An 8,530-nucleotide genomic window follows, 5' to 3' on the forward strand; every position below is an offset into this window, starting at 1 on the left:
GGATATCACCATTCTTTTTCCCTATTTTATGAACACTACCTTATATGTAATATATTTAAATATGCTGGTTTTTTTCCATCCCCAAATCACTTATAATGGCAAGAACAGAAACATGTTTTTAGAATAAATTATTTTATCAATAAGTGAATGGATTTATTTTCCAATCTTACTCAGTTTTATACAAGCAACTTTCAGATTAGCAACTTGATAGTTTAGATATAAATATTCAAATTATACTGAAATATACTATAAACACTTGTTTCCAGAGTGATGGAAACTCACAGACTTTCCCTGGAACATATTCAGAAGTGAGGCTGTGTGACATAATTGCAGCACACAGCTCAAGTCCTGGCTGCAGCCACTTGAGCACCTGTAGAACAGAAGCAGATACAGAGAGCTATTAAAGTTATTCCTATGTCAACAGTTCTAAGCTAGGAATTTTAACTTTTTAAAAGTATAAGTCTTGGTTTCTTTTATAAACAAATCACTCTTCTGTGCAATGTCAAATTTCACAATAAATGCAGCTGTGATCATCTTGATTTTGAAAAAGATGATGCAGCTGAGAGTCAAGAGATTTATATATTAATTCCAGATTATGTTGTTTTACAGACTTTTGGGGCAGTTTACCAACACCTAGGTTCAAGTTTGTGATGAACATAACTTTAATTAAAAGTAATTGCTTTAGTTACAAAGCTGGGGCTGTCCCCAGAAACTCACTGCCAGAGCAGTAGAAATCTCTTTAAATTCTTCGTTCATTTGGCCTTGATGCACTTTAAGAAGCAGTGTAAGAGCTCATCCTTTGCCCATGGCATTACATCACTGAACGCCACAGTAACTTACAGGAAAGAAAAAAATCCCCCGCTTTGATTTTCATGTAACTCTTAATTAAAACAACATTTATAAGTGGTAAAAGTTGGCAGATGTTCTGTTCTTTTCCTAAAAGAGTGGTAATAGAAGAATCCCGATCAGGGGAACAAAAGTGGCTGCCCCTGAGGGCAGACTGGGAAACAGCATCCCTGGGGGTTATAGTCCCAGGCAAAAGCCAGTTACAATTCTTCTCCCAGAATTGTAGGTTGGATTGTGTTAAAAATGACCCTATAATATTGGCTTTTGCATTTGTGTATTAGTCTTTACACGTTGTCAATAAGTGTAAGTATTTAAATATAGCACAATTTATATCCCCTTTTAGCTGCTTGCTAATATAGCCTAATTCCTCATTTTAAATATGCATTATGGCCTATGGAAATAGTAGTGTGATAAATATATTATGTTGTGGTATACACTATCGGATAATGCCTTTTTCTGGCCCAGAGGTGGGGCAATTGAGAGGGATTTTTAAAACTTTTGCTCCATTTTCAGTCTCATTTGAAGGGGTGAGACAGTACAGATATTACAATTCATGCCATCACAATCAGAAGCCAAACGATTTCCTAATTACAGTACATTATAGGTGTTTTTTGGCATATCAGCTTTTGCCATACAATGCTGCTAATGCCTTAAAGCCAGTCATCGAAAATTACCCCTCGTGGGTCCTACTACAATACATCTTTAGTAGTTCTGTTTCTCCAAAGTATCTCGTCTTATTTGCAAGACCATAATTTGAAACTTGTTTCTAGTTCCATTTCTCTCTCTACTATGTCTGTCCTATTCCATGGAATTTCTAAGTCAGCATTTTTCATCTCAAAGTTTGCATACAGATGCATACTATTTGAGCCTTCTGTCAGGCTTTGAGAATTCTCTACAAATCCATTTTCCACAATACACCTTATAGCTTATAGAAATAATAGTGTGATAAATGTATTGTACTGTAGGCCTTAGCTAAATATAAAATGTTAAAATACTTCTTACATAACTGAGAAAGCTGTACAAGTTGTTTCCCACATCTGCTGACTGACTAAGTGGTAACCGTGACATAAACCAGAGCACTGGAGGAGAATTAGAGAAGAACTTGTTAACTACTTGTTACCAGAGAAGTGTGAAACAACAAGATGAAGCCACAAGAAGGAATAAAATATATTGACCTGGTCTGCAGGATGTCATGTAGATAACTCAGAGTGGAAAACCAAAACAAAGGAAAGTTCCTGCAACATCAGAAGCTACCAAGAAAGTTCGAATAATGCATGAGACTTATGAATGTGTATGTGAAGCCAGGGATACTGATAATAAGAGAAGGTTGGACTGAGACAGGCGTAAATATGACCAGTATGGTTAATTCTATGAAGTCCTTCTATTTCACCTAAAATGGCAGGTTATATATTCTTCCAGATAGTTTACAAATGCAGATACATTTCTGTTGGGGTGTGTATCTTTCTCTGGTCTGCCCGGTGTTCAACTGGACCACCTGCTAGCTCTGATACGCCTCAACAGAACCGTTGTGTGGGTTCTTGGCTCTGCAGCACCTTTACCTTCGCTGTCACGGCTGTGGTATGAAAGAGGGGAAACTCTCGAGGCTCGGGGAACAAAGGTTTTATTTGGGGGTCACAGGGAAGCCCCTGGCCCCAGGCCCGGTGCCTCAGGAGAGAGACTCCAAACCTGGGCTGCAGGGAGTTTTTGTCCAAAGCAATTTGGGGCGTGGATACAAGTTATAAACCAATAAAACAAAGCAAGGTGGCAAATACCAACTGAATTACATAAACACTAACAAATCAAGGTAAATTGGGGAGGGCTCCCTGGGGGATCCACCAAACACTGGCCGAACCTTCGGACCTTGGAGATAATTGATGGACAGAGGGCGGGAAGATACATTGGAAAGGATGGGTAGGGATTCTTCCCAGATAGGGACCAATGGGAGACAGTCTCTGGGCAGAGACCTGAGTTGTCTTGGAAACTCTTATCCACTTCTGATAAGAACATTCCAGGATAGGGGGCCCACTTAAGGTAGCTAAAAAACTACACTAAAGTTACAATTAAAAACTATACTAAACTTATAACTAAAACCTATAAAACAATTCCAGCATTCCCACACATTTCCATTGGCACACAGCAAAGGAAAGAATGTAAACACACATTGTTTAGTTTGCTCTTAAGGTGGCTAACACCTGCATACTAACAATTCTATTCAATGACCTTCAACACTTTATTATCTTTCCTAACACCTTAATAGCTAATTCTAGCTGCGACACGACTAACTGAGAATTTTTTGCTGCATCACAGGCCTTGGGCCCCCAACTAGGCCTCAGCCAGGCCTCAGTCAGGGTAGTTCAATATCTAAATATAAATCATGTTTTCTTTTCCTAAGAAATTTAGCAACATGTATGTACCTTAGTAAGGTAACAGTATATATAAAACACTGTCTTAATGTACCAGTGTGTTCATTGGCCGATACTCAGGATCACCCCAGTGCTGGACGTTGTTCTTTTTTATTCCCTTATTAAACTTTTGAAAAATATTCTAAGAGTAAACTTTAATTTTTCACAGGTTGGGTTGGATTTTTTTATGAGACATCTAATGCCACTTTAATCAGTCCTTTCTTAGTCACTATAAAAATTTGTTAAATTCTTGTGTTTGCCCTAAAAAAATTACATGTTCATCTGAATGTATTTATAAAGCTTCTGCCAGTATTTAGTGAGGTGTTGAGGAAGGGAGGAGCAAATTTCTGACATGCTTCTATCATACAACTTTGTTGGAGGGGATAAAAGTTTAACAGGAAAGTTTTACAGAAATGAATGCTTAGCAGAAGGCTCTTAAGAAAGGCAAGCTAGCTTTGATATAGAAGAGTAAAAGAAGCTTCAAGCTAGAAACTGCTGAAGTAGCAGTTACTGGATAACCTAAGGAAGCAAAGGTTAAATTGAGCAGAAAGGAGTTTTTTTGGCTAGAGCAGAGGTATGTTTGACCACAAACAAAGATGTTTTTACCAAGTAAAGACAATTCCCAAGAAAAGCAGGAGATACCATAGGTAAACAGACATGTTGATGTAGCGAGTAGAGAAAAGATTTAGGAATTTTCCACTGCAAGAAAACAGAAAAACAACTTTAAGCTTAAACTGTAACATACTAACTTTTGTGATTGGGTAGTACTAACCATAACATGGTAATAATAGTAGTTGCGATAGGCTATAGGTAAATGTAAAGGTATTGTGTATGATGCTGATTGGTTGTATGTATTGATGCTCTGTAAAGAAAAATATATAATGCATTGTTATGAGAACTAAGGGGGCTTCAGGCTTGCCTATAAGCTGTAGCTGGTGGCTTTTAGGTTAGGCTCTGGCACCCACAAACCAGGACTGCTGTTACACCATCTATGCAATAAACAGCATTTGAAAGAGTCACCTGTGGTCCCAACATCCTTCTGAGACCATGTCATCTTCTACAGAACTTGGCTTGGGTAACTGTTAAATAGAATTGGCACAATGTGGGTCCACACACCAGATGAAGCAATGTTTCAGCAATTCTTCGTCATAGTCAATATAGAAGGGAGCATCCAAACTGTGGGGGTGAATTCTTGAAAGAGATTTCAAGTGCTTTTCCATGGGAAGAAAAGCACGTAGGCCCAGTGTTTAAAGTGCAAATGTTAGGCTGCCCCATGCAAGGCAAAGGCCAGCAATATCTTTCCAACCTGGTATCTTTTGTGTGGCAATGACACCCAAACAAAGTTAATTTTGGAGCTTAGCTCCAAATTTCAGAGGTTGGGCCCAGAAAGTGGATCAAACCAACTTTCCTTGGGAAGGAAAACAACAATTCCTACTGTTGGTGCTCCATATTATCATCTAGCAAGTGAGGTAAAGGCCAACAAGGTCTTTCTGTCCACACAACTATTGTGTGTGGGCAATTGCTGGAAATTTTGAATGTGTTATCACAGGAACCAGAACACATCACAGCTCTTTTCCTTGTATCATCACAGGCACTAGGGTACATCACGGCACTGCTCTGTGTGATATCACAGGCACCAGAGAATGTGAAAACTCTGCTCCTTGTGATGTCACAGGCACCAGAGCGCATGAAAACCAGCCCTGCTCCTTGTGCTTTCACAGGCACCAGAGCACATCACAGCCAGCCTCGCTCCTTGTGATGCCACAGGTGCCAGAGCACATCACTGTGCTGCTCCTTGTGATGTCAGAGGAACCAGCACACATCACAGACCTGCTCCTTGATGATGTCACAGGCACCTGAGCACATCACAGCCTCATTCCTTGCAATGTCACTTGCACCAGAGTGCATGACAGCCCTTCTCTTTGCAGTGTCAAAGGAACCAGAGCACAGCGCAGCCAGCCCTGCTCCTTGTGATATCACAAGCACAAGAGTACCTGACAACCATGCTCTTTGTAATGTAACAGTGTTGAAGAATATTTAGAAGAGAGAGACCACAATTTATTGATCAAAGGTTTGAACAATCCCTGCTTTCAGGGAACAGTATGAGGTTTTGTTCTGTGCCTACGTGCTGTGCCGTGCTGTAGCAAGTTGCTGTACCTTCTCATAGATGCATAAAGACAGAAATGCTATTCATAATATAGAATAAAGGAGAATTTGCTGCCAGAAGATGAGAACCAATGAACAATTACTTAGGGTGCTTGAATGTAAGATTTTAACCAATCAGAAGTTGTTTAACTGTGCCTACTTCTACCTTGTAACCACATAAATATAGGGAATAAAGAATAAACAAAAAGATCAAACCTAATCGTATTGGTGTTGTTTGATACTCGGACTTCTTCGCAATATCACAGAGACCAGACTACCTGACAACCCTGCTCCTTGTGATGTCACTGACACCAGAGCACGTGACAATCAGCCCTGTTCCCTGTGATATCATAGGCACCAGACCACATCACAGACCCGCTCCTCGTAATATCACAGGCCCAAGAGCACATCACAGCCGGTCCCACTCCTCATGATTCCACAGGTACTAGAGCACACCACAGCCCATCTCCTTGTGATGTCACTTGCATCAGAGCATATCACAGCCCCATCCCTCCTTGTGATGTCACTGGCATCAGAGCACATGACAGCCCCCACGGATTTTTGGGGTGAATTTGGGGGGATTTGCGGTGGTGTTTGGGACAATTTTGAAGGTTTCTTGGGTGATTTGGGAGATTTTGGGGGCCGCAGAATCTGGTTTTGGGCTGCTTTTGAGGTGATTTTTAGTTGTTTTTTTTTTTTTTTTTTTTTTTTTTTTAGTGTTTTTTTTTTTTTTTTTTAATTATTTTTTTTTTTTAAATTTTTATTTTTTTTTAATTTTTTTTTTATTATTTTTTTTTTTTCCTTATGATTTTGGATGATTTTGGGGGCCGTTTTTGGAGTTTTTAGGGCAATCTTAGGCATCTTTGGGGCAATTCGGGCGGGTTTAGGAGGTGCTGAAACTGATTTGGGGGTGATTTTGGGGTGGTTTTTGGGGCGATTTTTGTGGTGATTTTGCTGTGATTTTGGGGTACAGAAGCCAATTTTAAGGACATTTAGGGCAATTTTGAGGTTATTTTTTAGGCAACTGTTGTGGTTTGAAAAGCAAAACGAGTGAGAGGCTCCAAGTCAGAAATATAATTTAATAAGAAGAAAGGTAAAAAATAAAATAAAATAAAATAAAATAACATAAAATAAAATAAATGCAATAACACAAAGGACCACAGACAGAGTTAGAATACAACCTGAGCAGGATGGTGGAAGCCATCCAGATGAGGTGGTCTTCCTGAAGCAGTGATCCTATAGAAAAGGTCTGGTAGCTCTGGTCCTCTGGGAATCCAGTAGGTAAGGGTTGCTTGTACTGTTCCAATTCCCAGATTATATCCAGGTGGGAATGCTTGGCTCCTCCCCCTGGGCGGAGCATCTCTCAATGGGATGATGAGTTGTGAAGTGGGTCCTTGATGGCCCATTAAACAGAGATAACTCCTGGAGAGAGTTATCTGTGAGCCATGAGCAAGGCATTGATGGACCATTAGCAGCAGACAGCCCAAAGGAAAGGGGGCCTGGGAAAACACTGCCCCACTTGCTTCCAACAGCTCATGAAGATGGTGATAGAATCCGTACTTTGTGTACATCCTACACTACAACCCAGGACAGCGATTTTGGGGGTGTTTTGGGGACCATTTTAGGTTGATTTTTTTTTAGGCAATTGTTGACATTTTTTGGAGGTACAAAAGAAGATTTTGGTGTGATTTTGGATGATTTAGAAGGTTTGAAGGCAATTCTGGGGTGAAATTTGGGCGACTTTGGGATGATTTATGGGGCAGATATTGGGGATTTTAGGGATGCTGGAGCCAATTTTGGAGTGATTTTCAGGTGATTTTAATTGATTCTGGAGCAATTTTGGGCGTTTTTGAGTTTGGGATAATTTTGGGGGCAATTTTGGCAGTTTTTAGGGCATTTTTGGGAATTTCTGAGGGTGCTGAACCTGATATTGAGGTGAATTTTGAGACTTTTTTTTTTTTTTTTTTTTTTTTTTAAATTTTTTTTTTTTACAAATTTATGATGATTTTTGGGGCAATTTTGGGGATTTTGGGGGTTAATTTTTGAGTTTGTTTGTTTTTTTTTTTGTTGGGATTTTGGGATTCCAAGGCCAGTTTTTTAGTGATTTTGGGATGATTTCGCAATGATTTTTGGGGGTGCCAAAGCTGATTTCTGTGTGATTTTGGGGAAAAAGAGAAAGGGAATAGATGTGGAACAAATAGTTGGAAAAGGCACTGTGACAGAATAGTGAGGCAGTTGAACTGTGGGGTGAGTGTGGGAAATCAAGACTTTGCTGGTGTTGAGGAATTCTTGGTTTGTTGCCACCAGGGATGGGTCAGGGAAAGAGTAAGCCCCTGAACTCACGGGCTGTGAAAGGTGTAGAAAATTTGCAGGAACTTGGGGTATCTGGGAACCATGAGGGGGGTTCTCAGGAAGGGAGCATTCCCCAAGAGCGTCTGCTGGGGAAAATGTTACAATTTTGGGATGCATGGGGATACCGAAGAGGTAAAAGTAAGCAGAAAATGATTCAATATTGTATGTTTGAATGGACAAAAGAAATTATCTGAAAAGATAATTTATATTGGCCAAAGTTTGGATCACTTGACGATTGGATTTGCCAGGCTATAAAAGTGTATGTGAATTCAAAAAACTCAGTTAATCAAGAGGAGAGTGAGTATGCTGCCTTATGGATCCTAGGGAGGAGAGCTGAGTTTGTTGTTCAGAGACAGGAAGATGGGGGTTTCCCCTTGTATCCCTTATTAACTAAAGAGCAAGTGGCCAAAAAGAGCAGACAGGAGCCATGGGACCCATTGAATCATCTCCCACCCCCTTATGGACAACCTAACCAGCCAGCTCAGCCTCAAGCCCCTGAGGATCCTCCTGTGAATCTGACATCACCTCTTATTCAAGAGGAACCAGAGGCACACAGAACTAGAGGCAGGTGGGAACAAAGGGGGAAAAATGATGGAGATGATGGAAAAATGGAAAGGAAAAATCCATTATACCCCCTTAGAGAGGTTCCGATGGCAAATCCAGGACAAGGACCACCTATAGGTTATGTGAGTGCTCCCCTGAATACAGGGGATGTCAGGGAGTTTAAGAAGGAGATGGGTAAGTTGTTAGAAGACCCTGTTGGGGTAGCAGAAAGGTTAGACCAG

Source organism: Zosterops lateralis (assembly GCF_965231275.1).
Source record: "Zosterops lateralis genome assembly, chromosome: 16".
NCBI classification, from domain to species: Eukaryota; Metazoa; Chordata; class Aves; order Passeriformes; family Zosteropidae; genus Zosterops; species Zosterops lateralis.